The following is a 14163-nucleotide window of genomic DNA, read 5'->3' as shown; positions in this document are numbered from 1 at the left end:
TCTGACCCTCTTTGCCATGGATACTTTCTTTTCCTTGAATTGTGGAATTATTGAGCTGGAAGGGTCCCAAGGGTCATCTAGTCCAACCCCCTGCAAAGCAGGAATCTCAGCTAGCTATGTAGCTCCTTAATGTGTGGACTGAACCACCAGGGCAAGGATATGAAAATCTGCCTCCAATAGAAGGGCACCATCTGTTCATCTAGGTCACCCTATGCTGTGTAAACATTATCAACAGGCAGATGAAAGTTAGAAGATCCTTGGCTGGATGTGGGAATGGTTTTTAATGGGGGTGGAAATTATTGTGGGAGACACCTTGACCCCTGCAGGGTACACATTCTTTCCTTTCCTTCTCCCATTGTTACCTTGTGATAAAAACATGCATTTAGTATTGTTCAAGAACGGTGAAAACCTTTCTGCAGAGATAAGAGGAGAATTACTGTTCAGACCTCCACCGGACTGACTGCAGTTTCAAGTTGTGTATTTAGTCAATACTAGCACCGATATCATGGCAACTGGTGGGGAAAGTCTTATCTCAACAGGCCATAATGGAAAGCAGAAATAAATTTCTGAATTAAGGAGGAAGCAGTCTTGAAATGGTCAGTCCCTGAGAAGATCGTAAGCAATCTGGAAACAATCATCCCGCTCCCAAACCATGATTTCCAAAGGAAAATTAAGTCCCAAATATGTCGAGAGTTTTTACCTTCAGGTTCATTGACTTTTGTTTGGGACCCAGGGATGGATAGTCGACAGACGAACGTTACCTCCTGCTCAACGTCTTGTACTGAAAGGCTGAGGTATGCTGTGCTACCAATGCGTGCACTTATGATGCCGGAGGTGTTACCTGATTGGCCACCTGCCTGCCACATCATCATCATGCCTTCGGGGACAGAGCCAGAGGCAGTGCACACCAATATTGCACCTAAGGGAACAAAATAGACAGACAGACAGATGAAATTCCTGGTTTTTTAATGACTTTATATTATTGTTTTTATGGTTTTTCTGATATTGCTTTAAAGTTTTTATGTTCCTTAGTGCACTGTTTAAGATTTCAGCAGCTTAGAAATTATTTTAAAATCAGCAAATGAATAAATGCCATAGGTTAAAACCTCTGCTTTTATCTCAGTCCTTTCAATCTTGCTTTTGTCTGCCATCTGTTCTTCTCTACACCCCTATGATTTTCCTTCTCTCTGACCCTCTTTCCCATGCATATTCTCTTTTCATGGAATCATAGAATTCTAGAATTGGAAGGGACCCCAATGCTCATCTAGTCCAACCCCCTGTAATGCTTACTTACTTACTTCATGCAAACCTTTCTAGGCATTACAAATATAGGGCATCCTAAAACATTTAAAATATATACAAATAAACAGCCACGTGAAATATATAATGATGAGGAATTTCATTGAGATTTCTTCCTGCTAAATAGTGCCATTTAGCTCTCCAAGAGATACTATTAACAAAACCTCAGCCCCCCTTGCAGTTAATTCCGGGTTAATGTCAGACAGATAGAATTGGATATTTTCATTGTGCCGTGATGGTAGACTACCCAAAAGGGGGGGGGTAGAATGCGTTTGCGTAGCAGGTTGTAAAATGGACATTAGAAAAGGATATGTTCTACAGTGTCCGGCACATTCAAAGAACATCCACAATATCTATCATTTCTGGGGATGTTTAAAAATCTGCCCTTGACAAAAGCTGAAGGGAAAACATTCAATCGGGCTAAGATAAAGGTCCTGAGTTGGACAGAAATTATTAATTTTGAGATACAGTGGTGCCCCGCAAGATGAAATTAATTCGTTCCGCAAGTTTTGTCGTCTAGCGAATTTTTCGTCTTGCGAATCACGAAATCCCATAGGAATGCATTGAAAATCAATTAATGCGTTCCTATGGTCAAAAAAAGTCCAAACAAAGCCAAATTTGGTACAACAAGAGTTTATTAACTGCTCTTTAAAGTCACACATACTGTAAAGAGCAGTTCAAAAATTGAAGGGAAAATAAATTAACTTTATAAACATGACAGAAAAACATTTAAAAATCAACAAAGTGTACAGTACATTTTCTAAGACTCTGGGGGACCACTCGAAGAAGGCTCCTCTTCCACTCTTTGCTTCTTGCTGAAGAACCCCCTCCTCAACTGTTCCCCCAGCCACCCACCACACAGAAATTCAAATCCAGATTTTTTTTAAAAAAACAGCAGAGTGGCCCAATGGTCACAGAAAATCATAAAAATTCCCAAAACAGCCCCACAAGCTCCCAGATTCCTGCAGAAACCTCTCCAGCTGCTCCCCCAGCCAGCCAGCACTCAGAAATTCAAACTCAGGAAAAAAATTGAAAAAAAACAAACTGGACCAATGGTCACAGAAAATCATAAAAATTCCCAAAACAGCCCCACAAGCTCCCAGATTATCGCAACCCCCCCCCCACAACACCAAGTCCTTGAATCCCAAACACCCCAACCCAAAATCCAAAACCCCCCAAAAAAGTTTTAAAAGTTTAACTTACCAAATGGATGCAAGAGAAGTTCTGGAAAAGTTTTGGAAAAGCTTCAAAAGTGAGCAAAGTCTGAGAAAAGGCTGCAAAACCAGGTGCTAACAGTTGCTCCTCGAAGTCAAGTCGCAACTGCAGCTGTTCAAGCTAAGCACCCTTTGTTTTAACGGTTTTAAGAAAAAGGAAACAAAGTCGTGAGACGTTTTCGTCTTGCGAAGCAAGCCCATAGGGAATTCGTCTTGCGAGGCAACTCGAAAACGGAAAAACCTTTCGTCTAGCGAGTTTTTTGTCTTGCAAGGCATTCGTCTTGCGAGGTACCACTGTATGTGACTCTGTTATCTTGGGGGAGCAAATTTTATTTACACATGACTTGATGTTGTGTCCCCCCCCCCCAATGTACCTTAATCTGTTTTGACTATTTCAATAAATATATTGCTCACTCGAATTATACAAGGGTTTCAAGATCTGATTTGAATACCAATAGATCTGATTTTCCTATGTAAGAGTTGGAACTTCTGGATTTATCAGAGTCCGTAAGTAGGTCAGAGATTAGACTCAAAGGCTGGAAACAAAATGGAAATGCAACCCGTATTTTATAGTGCTAGTCCACACCCAGTATTCCATCTTGTGTATTCCTAGTTCTGCACACATTGTCTCATACATGATTGAACTTGGGAGCCCCAGGAGACGTCTCAAGACGGATGTGAGGGTGATCCGACTGAGACATCTGTCACCCCATTGATCGCCAGGGAATGTCTCTTCTGTCCCCTAAACCTACAAAGGTCTCAGCACACAGAAACAGGCACTTACAAATCTTAATAAAGGGGTATTTTTGGAAAGACTTTGAAATGACTATCCCATTTACTGCTGGCAAATAAGCAGAAAAGTTGGAGGAAGAGAATCCAAGGATTGTTATTGCTCTATTTCTAAGGGTGGTTCCAGATGCCCAGATTTCAGGTATATGCATGAGAAGGCTGCAAAGAGGAGGAAAAGAGAAGCAAACTCACCTGTATCAGCCTGGGAAGAAGTCAGTGGCAGGCTGGCCCCGCAAAGGAGTCCCACAAATGGTAAGAAGATCTTGGCCCACATTTTAGGATTCAGTGTGAATGGCATGTGGGCCACCAGGCCTGCTTATATAGCATCCTGGGAGACTTTGTTTCCCATCAGTAGCTCCTCCCAGACAATCCAAGAAGAGGCTATTCTGTGAGGTTCTCAGAAAGTCCTTCCAGAAACTTGAGTGTAATTGGGATTATTTAATTGTTATTATTAAATTTGTATACCACCATTCATTAGCAGATCACAGGCAGCTCAGAACATTAAAGTACAACATGATATCACAAAAGCCCTTTATTCATGTACAACATCCCTATATGTGGAACTGGCACTATTACCAGGGCTACGTAAGGTACGTTCTGGGCCATATCAGCACCATGTTTTAAGCAACTGATGTATTCAGCATGGCAGGATTATTCCGAAGGACGTGCCTCCTTTCTTTATTTTTCACACCAGCTTCACAGCAGCAAGACGTCCCCAAACTTTATCCCAACTCGTTGATCATAATATCTGAAACTACACGAGGCTTTCCCAGAATCTACCTGCATTCTGCTTTCTGGTCAGGAAATATTTCTCCTCTCAATGACACATGTTCCCCAAGGAGTAGAGGAGCCCCTGTCTTGTAACATTCACATTCATCAGCAGTGGTAGAAAAACTGATTTAAAAATGAATCTGTAAGGCTTCTCAATAACTCCAACTCCTCTCTCTTTTATATCCAGGTTACAATCCCTGGAAAGGTTTAAATGTCATGGTTTCTCCCCAGAGGCTTGCAGTTTGGCAGGAGTGCTGATTATTATCTGTTAGATTCTCTGACATTTCAAATCTCTACAGAAGACCATGGGTCATTGTGCGTGTGGCCCCAAGTAGGAAAATCTGTGGCCCGTTAAGCGTACTTGAGTTGGATGAGGACACAGTCAGATAGCGGAGGTTTGAGAAAAAATTATTGAGGGCAGAAGGTGTTGCTGGCTTTTATGTCTCAGTGGCTGCCCTGGCAGGTGGGCTGCTGGTGCCCTTTCAGCAGCAAAGCATCCCCTCTCACCCAAGCAGGCCTCTTATCCTGCCAGCTCCTCAGGTGTCAAGGGGAACTCTTAGATGGCTACCTGACCATCTGCGTTCTGACTGCTTGGGGACAGCGACCAAGCATGAGGATCTGCAACAGCCACCCACTCAGAGGAAGGGGCAAGCGTCCATTTCCCAACATTATATGGAAGACACCCAGCATCCCAGCCTTTCCAGAGAAGGTATTGGCATGTTTAGGCTGCTGCACAGGCTAGGTTTGAAAACCAAAGAGAGCTAAAAACATCCCCCTTGTGGGGATGTTTAGAATACAGTGGTGCTTCAGGTTACATACGCTTCAGACTCCGCTAAGCCAGAAATATTACCTCAGGTTAAGAACTTTGCTTCAGGATGAGAACAGAAATCATGCAGCCGTGGCGTAGCAGCAGCAGGAGGCCCCATTAGCTAAAGTGGTGCTAATAGTTTCAGGTTAAGTACGGACCTCCAGAACAAATTAAGCACTTAACCCGAGGTACCACTGTAATAGGCAAGGAAATATTTGTTAAGTAGTATCCTTCCTTCACTCACGCTAGTGAATGATGTAGCAGAGCAAATCCCCTCTATATTCGCGCAAGCTAGTTGGTAGATGTTCTGTACTTAGTTGATTAGGATCCAAAATGCAGCAGTCTGATTAGTCCTAGAACAATAGGATCCAGAATGCAGTAGTCTGATTGGTCCACAGGAGACACCCAACCCAGCTCCAGGTGGAAGTGAATCCGCAATCTGATTGGCCTACAGGAGAATCCTAGAATTAGCCAATAACATGGGGCAAATTGTGTAAATAATATATATAAAGCAGACGTTTGGGGGGAACTTCCTTTCCTCGCTACTATGAGCTGAATAGTCCCTCTTAAATCTCCCTCTGAAAATACAATAAAGACTCACAAGCCTGTCTTTAAAAGTATAACAATAAGTTTACTCACAAGTTGTTCACAGTACACATCCTAGAAGGCAGGCTTTAAGCTTCAGGTTGCAAACATAGAACGTGGCTTACATCCTTTGTGAGGCTGGGCCCATGTGCTGCTGGCTGAGAGCCAGCAGACAACCAAATGGTTGCGAGAATGAACTGAGAGTTAACTGAGACAAGATGACTGCGTGACTTGCCCTTTTATAGAACCATTCCCATCAGCTGAGTCACTTACAGGGGGAACAGGAAGTTAAACACCCGCCTGACAGTGTCCACTCTAGGAAGCAAAGCATGTTGTAATTGACTGTACTGCTGTATTACATTCCACAACATATCCCATAACCTCTGCACAGTTACCTAGGTAGCTCCTTAAATGTGTGGAATGGGCCACCAAGGCAAGGATATAAAGATCTGCCTCCAATAGAAGGGCACTACCTGTTCATCTAAGTCTCCCTAGGCTGGGTAAACATTGCGTGACCAGGTGGCGACCTTCCCAGGGAAAACCAGAAAGGAATAATGACTCATGACAATGTGTTATGGAATGGAAATTTGGCCACAACTTTATTAACCTTTCAAATATAGGAAGACCTTGGCTTAGGCATTGGGCGTCAGTTGCGTAGCGTGGGGGGTGCAGGGGGGGCCGGCCGCACCGGGCGCAACATCTGGGGGTTAGGGTTAGGGGGCACAAATCCACGGGTTAGGGGGCACAAATTACTTGCCTTGCCCCGGGTGCTGACAACCCACGCTACGCCACTGTTGGGCGTGTATCCCTCCCAGACCCCCAGCCGGGGGAACTAGGCGCGATAGAGGTTGTCTTTTTGCAATCCTTAAGTGTGTTATTTTTATATATAAAGCAGCTTAGAAATGATTTTAAAATCATTAAATGAAGAAATGCCTTGGATTAAAACCTCTGCTTTCCATCTCAGTCCTTCACTTCTTGCTTTTGTCTGCCATCCGATTGTCTCTACAGCCCTGTGATATTCTTTCTCTCTGACCCTCTTTCCCATGCATATTTTCTTTTCCTTGAATCATGGAAAAGGGTCCCAAGGGTCATCTAGTCCAACCCCCTGCAAAGCAGGAATCTCAGCTAGCTACGTGGCTCCTTAATGTGTGGACTGGACCACCAGGGCAAGGATATGAAAATCTGCCTCCAACAGAACTGCACCACCTGTTCATCTAGATCAACTGATGCTGGGTAAACAAGATCAACAGGCAGAAGACACTGGTCAACAAAATGAATTGTTGTCACTCCACTCATCTTTCCTTTTATAGGACATGTTCTGCTGCGGGGGGGGCGGAAAGACACAAAAATCTGTGCTCGGTTAGAGTCTAAACCCTGGTGAGGAAGGATAGGCTAAGAGACAGTGACTAGCCAAAAGCCCCCCCCCCCCAGTGGACTTCATGGTTATGTGCTAAACACACTTTGCTTCTACAATTAATAATAATAATAATAATAATAATAATAATAATAATAATAATAATAATATATCTTTATTGTCATTGCCCCCTTCGGGGACAACGAAATTACTTGACTGCTCTATAAAAACACTAATTAAACAATACAGTATAATACAGCAAGGGAGATTAGATGACTTTCAAAGTCCGGGCTTCCCATCCAGGGCCGAGATCGCTCTGGAGAAGAAGCTGTTCTTAAGATGGCTCGTTCTTGTCTTCATCGTCCTGTATCTCCGTCCCGACGGCAAGAGCTCAAAGAGACAGTGACCAGGATGCGATGGATCATTTACTATGTCCAGTGCCTTCCTATGGCACCTTGTGCATAAATCTGCTCTAAGGTGGAGAGTGGGCAGCCAACAATGCTCTCTGCTGCCTTAACAACCCTGCACAACCCCATCCTGTCCTGGGTAGTACAGCTTCCGTACCACACACATAAGCCATAAGTGAGCACGCTCTCAATGGCACAGTGATAGAAGGCAAGCAGCAGTTTCTGCGGAAGATGGTTTTTCCTTAGTATTCTCAAAAAGTACAGTCTCTGCCACGCCTTCTTCACAAGCCCCCTTGTGTTGACACTCCAGGACAGATCCTCTTGTAATTCAATGCCCAAAAATCTGAACGTTGTTACCCTCTCCACACAGACCCCATCAATCAAAAGTGGCTGGACGTTGCTCTTCTGTCTCCTGAAGTCCACCACAAGCTCCTTTGTCTTCCTTGTATTTATGAGCAAGTTGTTAGCTCTGCACCACTCTGTCAGCCGCTCCACCTCATCTCTATAATCCGTTTCACCCTCCCTTTCATGGATGAGCCCAATCACGGTTGTGTCATCTGCAAATTTGACAACCCTATTACTAGGGAGAGTAGCGACACAATCGTACGTGTAGAGAATATAAAGGAGCGGACTGAGTACGCATCCCTGTGGTGTTCCTGTGTTAGTCTTAAGCATATTAGAGGTATAAGGGCCCAACCGAACCCTCTGGGGGCGGTCTGACAAAAAGTCCAATATCCGCTCACATAGTGATAACGGAAGCCCCAGATCTTCCAGTTTAGACATCAGACATTGTGGTAGATTGGTATTAAATGCCGAGCTGAAATCTAAAAAAAGCAGTCTGGCATAACCCCCCCCCCCCCCCGCTGCTCCAAATGTGCAAGGACGGCATGGAGGGCAATCGCCACAGCGTCCTCTGTCAATCTTTTCATTTTATAAGCAAATTGGAATGTGTCCAGTCCCTCTGGTAGGCAGGCAATGACATAATTTCGTACCAGCTTTTCAAAGCACTTCATGATTATAGGTGTGAGTGCTACTGGACGAAAATCATTCAGATCTTCCGGGTTATATTTTTTTGCTATTGGAACGATAATAGAGGACTTTAGGCAGGATGGAACAATAGCCTGGGCTAGGGATCGATTTAAAATCCCAGTGAAAACTCCTGCTATTTGATCTGCACAGTCTTTCAATACCCTTCCAGCTACCCCATCCGGCCCTGTGGCCTTCCTTGGGTTGATTCCCTTCAACACCTTCTTCATCTCTTCTTTCATCTCAAACTTCAACACGATTTGGCAGGGAGATTAATCCATTCCCCACTTCTTTCCAGAACCCACCCACCACCTCAATCAAGTGATCACATCAAGAGAGTGAGTTTGCTCACTTTATTCAGCCTTAGGCCAAACATGGATACATGGAAATTATTTAATCTGGGATAGGCTGCAGAGGTTGTGATGCTGAGGATGGGGTTTGCATCACTTTTCACCCTGGGATTTCTCCTCAGGCCTCTGGGTGGGCTCCTCGATGCCTGCTGTGCGGGTAAACATACAGGAGTATGAAGTGCCGTTGTTCCAGTCAGAGTAGGGGACTACCACCTGGCTGAAGGCCAAGAGGGAATCCTTGATGCTGCCCTTCAAGACTCCGGGATTCACATGGTGCCCTTCAAGGAGGGCATTCTTCACCCACTGGACAGAAACTTCACTTGCATTGAGCCCTATGACCATGCCAGTGAGGATTGTCTGTGCTCGCTGAAGGCTGCTTTCTTTATGGTTGGCGCGATAGAGGTTCTCATGGAGACCGTTCCCTTTGTCTTTTTAAGTTTTGGGGTGGGGAAAGTATGAGAGAAAGGGAGAGGCAACAGCTATTAATTTTAGACATAATTGATGGACAACATTTATGACACCATTTAGTGCTGATTATTTTCTGCTGGGTTCTCTGACAAACATTTTTAATCTGTAGATAGAGGGTGTAGATCCTTAATGAAAGCTTTAAGGAGCAAAGGGGATTTAACTGAAGTTCTTGTGTGTGTGGACCTGAGTAGGAAGATCTGTGGCACATACATGGGGCTTCCTTGACCTGGATGAGGACAAGGTGGGATAGTGGAGATTCCAGGAATATTTACACAGCTCCTTTCCCCAACATATTTAAAGAAAGCGCCCAGCACAAAAAGCATCCCAGCCTTCCCAGAGAAGGTATTGGTGTATAGGCTGGGTTTGAAAACCAAGGATAGATAAAAACTTCCCATATCCAATGATACCATCTCTGCACAGTTGCTCCTGGAGCAGCTAACTAGGTACAGAGCTCCTTAAATGTGTGGACTTGGCCACCAGGGCAAGGATATAAAAATCTGCCTCCAATAGAAGGGCACCATCTGTTCATCTAGGTCAACTGATGCTGGGTAAACATGATCAACAGGCAGATGAAGGTTAGAAGGATCCTTGGCTGGAGGTGGGAATGGTTTTTAATGGGGGTGGAAATTATTGTGGGAGACACCTTGGCCCCTGCAGGGTACACATTCTTTCCTTTCCTTCTCCCATTGTTACCTTGTGATAAAAACATGCATTTAGTATTGTTCAAGAACAGTAAAAACCTTTCTGCAGAGATAAGAGAATTACTGTTCAGACCTCCACCGGACTGATTGCAGTTTCAAGTTGTGTCTTTAGTCAGTACAAGCACTGATATCATGGCAACTGGTGGGGAAAGTCTTATCTCAACAGGCCATAATGGAAAGCAGAAATAAATTTCTGAATTAAGGAGGAAGCAGTCTTGAAATGGTCAGTCCCTGAGAGAATCTTAAGCAATCTGGAAACAATCATCCCGCTCCCAAACCATGCATTTCAAAGGAAAACTAAGTCCCAACTGTGTCGAGAGTTGTTACCTTCAGGTTCACTGACTTTTGTTTGGGACCCAGGGAAGAAATATTGACAGACGATGTCGTTCGCCAGTTTAATGGCTACTATTACACGGCTGAGGTATCCATTGCTACCAATGCTTGCACTTATGATGCCGGAGGTGTTACCTGATTGGCCACCTGCCCGCCACGTAGTCAACATGCCCTCGGGGACAGAGCCAGAGGCAGTGCACATCAATATTACACCTAAGAGAACAAAATAGATAGACAGACAGACAGAAAGACAGACAGATGAAATTCCTGGTTTTTTAATGACTTTATATTACTGTTTTATGGGTTGGGTTTATATTGCTTTACAGTTTTTATGTTGCTCAGTGCGCTGTTTAAGATTTAAGCAGCTTAGAAATGATTTAAAAATCAGCAAATGAATAAATGCCATAGGTTAAAACCTCTGCTTTTATCTCAGTCCTTTCAGTCTTGCTTTTGTCTGCCTTCTGTTCTTCTCTACACCCCTGTGATTTTCCTTCTCTCTGACCCTCTTTCCCATGCATATTCTGTTTTCGTGGAATCGTAGAATTCTTGAATTGGAAGGGACTCCAATGCTCATCTAGTCCAACCCCCTGTAATGCTTACTTACTTACTTCATCCAAACCTTTCTAGGCATTACAAATATAGGGCATCATAAACATTTAAAATATATACAAATAAACAGCCATGTAAAATATATAATGATGAGGAATTTCATTATGATTTCTTCCTGCTAAATAGTGCCATTTAGCACTTCAATAGATACTATTCACAAAACCTTAGCCCCCCTTGCAGTTAATTCCGGGTTAAGTTGATATTGTGGTTCGAGGACCCGATCCCCGCGTAGTGGAATGAAAACACGAGGACACGTGATATAAGGTTAATGGGCAAGAAAAGGCCACAACTTTATTGATTACAGCAAATGAAATGGTATTGGCCTAGGCATTGGATTACGTCAGCTGACTCCACCCCCTCAGAGAGGGGTGAGTCTAAAACAGGGGGGTTTATTCACCAGTAGGTGGAGCCTGTTGATGCTAATCCAACTATAAGCTCTCCCCTGATGTCACTGAGGGTCGTGCCATGGCCTCCCGCGACGAAAAGTGAAGTCAGAAGGCTGGTGCCGCAGCAATTTGGGCTGCTAAACACGCCCACTCGCAGGCACCTGGTTGTGTGCCTGCCCGTGGGCGTAGGCCAGCCAGGTGAGTGGGAGGCAGGGGGCTAACGCCCCCCTGCTTGAGGCGGAGTCCGGCTCCCAACCACAACCTCTCCCCTCTCTTGCAGGAGGAGAGTCTTTATCATTGTGCCGTGATGTTAGACTACCCAAAAAAGGGGGGGGGAGTTACATGCGTTTGTGTAGCAGGTTGTAAAATGGACTGTAGAAAAGGATATGTTCTACAGTGTCTGGCACATTCAAAGAACATCCACAATGTCTATCATTTCTGGGGATGTATAAAAATCTGCCCTTGACAAAAGCTGAAGGAAAAACATTCAGTCGGGCTAAGATAAAGGTCCTGCTTTGGACAGAAATTATTAATTTTGAGATATGTGACCCTGTTATCTCGGGGGAGCAAATTTTATTTACACCTGACTTGATGTTGTTTCCCCCCAATGTACCTTAATCTGTTTTGACTATTGCAATAAATATATTGCTCACTCAAATTATACAAGGGTTTCAAGATCTGATTTGAATATCAATAGATCTGATTTTCCTATGTAAGAGTTGGAACCATGTAGATTTATCAGAGTCCGTAAGTAGGTCAGAGAGTGGACTCAAAAGCTGGCAACAAAATGGAAATGCAACCAGTATTTTATAGTGCTAGCCCACACCCAATATTCCACCGTGTGTATACCTCGTTCTGCATACATTGTCTCATACATGATTGAACTTGGGAGCCCCAGGACACGTCTCAAGACAGATGTGAGGGTGATCCGACTGAGACATCTGTCACCCCATTGATCACCAGGGCTGATCTGGCTGACCTGGCTGGCTAGGCAGGTGTCCCTCTGTTTCATGTGCGTCCCTCCCTAAGCTGCACGCTCGGTGGAAGAGGAAGACCATCCCAGGTAGAAGGACTGTACCGTTCTTCGGTCAAGGCTTGATGATAGCTGGGCTCCCTGTATAGATAGAACCTCCCTGATAGCACCTTCCCCTGTAATGCAGGAATCTCAGCTAAATAATTTCAGCTACATAGTTTGTGAGAGCCCTGCCTTCTTTGCCCCTATCAGAAGAATGTCTCTTCTGTCCCCTAAACCTACAAAGGTCTCAGCACACAGAAACAGGCACTTACAAATCTTAATAAAAGGGTATTTGTTTTGGAACCATGGGATCTGTCCCTTTGGAATGACTATCCCGTTTACTGCTGGCAAATAAGCAGAAAAGTTGGAGTAAGAGAATCCAAAGGTTGTTATTGCTCTGTTTCTAAGGGTGGTTCCAGATGCCCAGATTTCAGGTAGATGCATGAGAAGGCTGCAAAGAGGAAGGAAAGAGAAGCAAACTCACCTGTATCAGCCTGGGAAGAAGTCAGTGGCAGGCTGGCCCCACAAAGGAGTCCCACAAATGGTAAGAAGATCTTGGCCCACATTTTAGGATTCAGTGTGAATGGCATGTGGGCCACCAGGCCTGCTTATATAGCATCCTGGGAGACTTTGGTGAGATACGTTTCCCATCAGTAGCTCCTCCCAGACAATCCAACAAGATGCTATTCTGTGAGGTTCTCAGAAAGTCCTTGCAGAAACTTGAGTGTAATTGGGATTTGTGGGAAATCCTAATAGCTAAGGGGAGTTTCGCCTACTGTTATTATTTAATCTGTATACCACCCTTCATTAGCAGATCACAGGCAGTTCAAAACATCAAAGTACAATATGAGAACACAAAATATATAATCTTCTTCCCTGATCTTCTTTAGAGGACAAGATTCAGAATTCGCAAAATGGAGAAGGAAGATTGTGACCTTAGTTCTCTGCTGCCTTTTGATGAGGGAGCACTGATTGGCTAATGTTTGTCTGAGCCCCTTATTCTTGTACAACATCCCTATATGTTGAGCTGGCACTTTTACCAGTGCTATGTAAGGTAAGTTCTGCACTTGCAAGGAATTGGTTCTCTCTGCAGCCGGCCCCACCACTTTCTTGTTTAACGTTCAAGGATTTCGAAAGGAGACTGGTTTCTTTGGGCCTGTCTTCTTACTTAAAACCAGTGCAGCAGAAGACTGAACAGGCTCTCTTCTGCCCTGGCAGGTGGGCAGCCAATGGCCTTTGAGCAGCGAGGCACCCCCTCTCACCTGAGCAGGCCTCTCATTGGCCAATTCAAAGTGCAGGAGCTGGCGGGAACTCCACCTGGGCCATATCAGCACCATGCTTTAAGCAACTGATGTATTCAGCATGGCAGGGTTATTCCGAAGGACGTGCCTCCTTTCTTTATTTTACACACCAGCTTCACAGCAGCAAGACGTCCCCAAACTCATTGATCATATTATCTGAAACTACATGAGGCTTTCCCAGAATCTACCTGCATTCTGCTTTCTGGTCAGGAAATATTGCTCCTCTCAATGACACATGTTCCCCAAGGAGCAGAGGAGCCCCTGTCTTGTAACATTCACATTCATCAGTAGTGGTAGAAAAACTGCTTTAAAAATGAATCTGCAAGCCTCCTAACTCCTCTCTCTTTTATAGCCAGGTTACAATCCCTGGAAAGGTTTAAATGTAATTTTTTTCTCCCCAGAGAATCATGGAGGCTTGCCGTTTGGCAGGAGTGCTGATTACTATCTGTTAGATTCTCTGACATTTCAAATCTCTACAGAAGACCAGGGTGGGGCTCCTCAGTGTAAATGGGACATGGGGGTGCCCCGCAAGACACATGTGGACGCAGGCAGCCCACCCCATATCCCCTCATGCAGGGTAGTTCACTGACAATCTTTCAGTGTATGGCCAATGAGACCCTCATGATGTCAAGCCCCCTTCCCAATCTCAATGTCAAGTAAGCGCCCAGGGAAGATGGGGAGCTAAGGGACTCTTCAAAGGGACGTGGGCTAAATTGCAGCTACTCTGCAAAGTGAAAGGTAGCTGCA

General features: G+C 44.5%; 1 gene segment (V, D, J or C); it reads right to left on the bottom strand.

Moving 5' to 3' along the window:
• LOC309516119 overlaps window positions 1–12739 on the bottom strand; it is a 42564-nt gene extending 29825 nt beyond the window's left edge. The window contains exons 1-2 of one of the 4 annotated variants that reach the window: window positions 12600–12739; window positions 701–919 (exon numbers count right to left, since the gene is read on the bottom strand). The other 3 variants reach the window with 3 other exon arrangements.
• Window positions 12740–14163: the final 1424 nt, after the last annotated feature.

Source organism: Podarcis vaucheri (genome assembly GCF_965113315.1).
Source record: "Podarcis vaucheri genome assembly, chromosome: 13".
Classification (NCBI taxonomy): domain Eukaryota; kingdom Metazoa; phylum Chordata; class Lepidosauria; order Squamata; family Lacertidae; genus Podarcis; species Podarcis vaucheri.
Note: the sequence above shows the minus strand (reverse complement) of the source record. Positions and strands in the feature narration are given on the sequence as shown.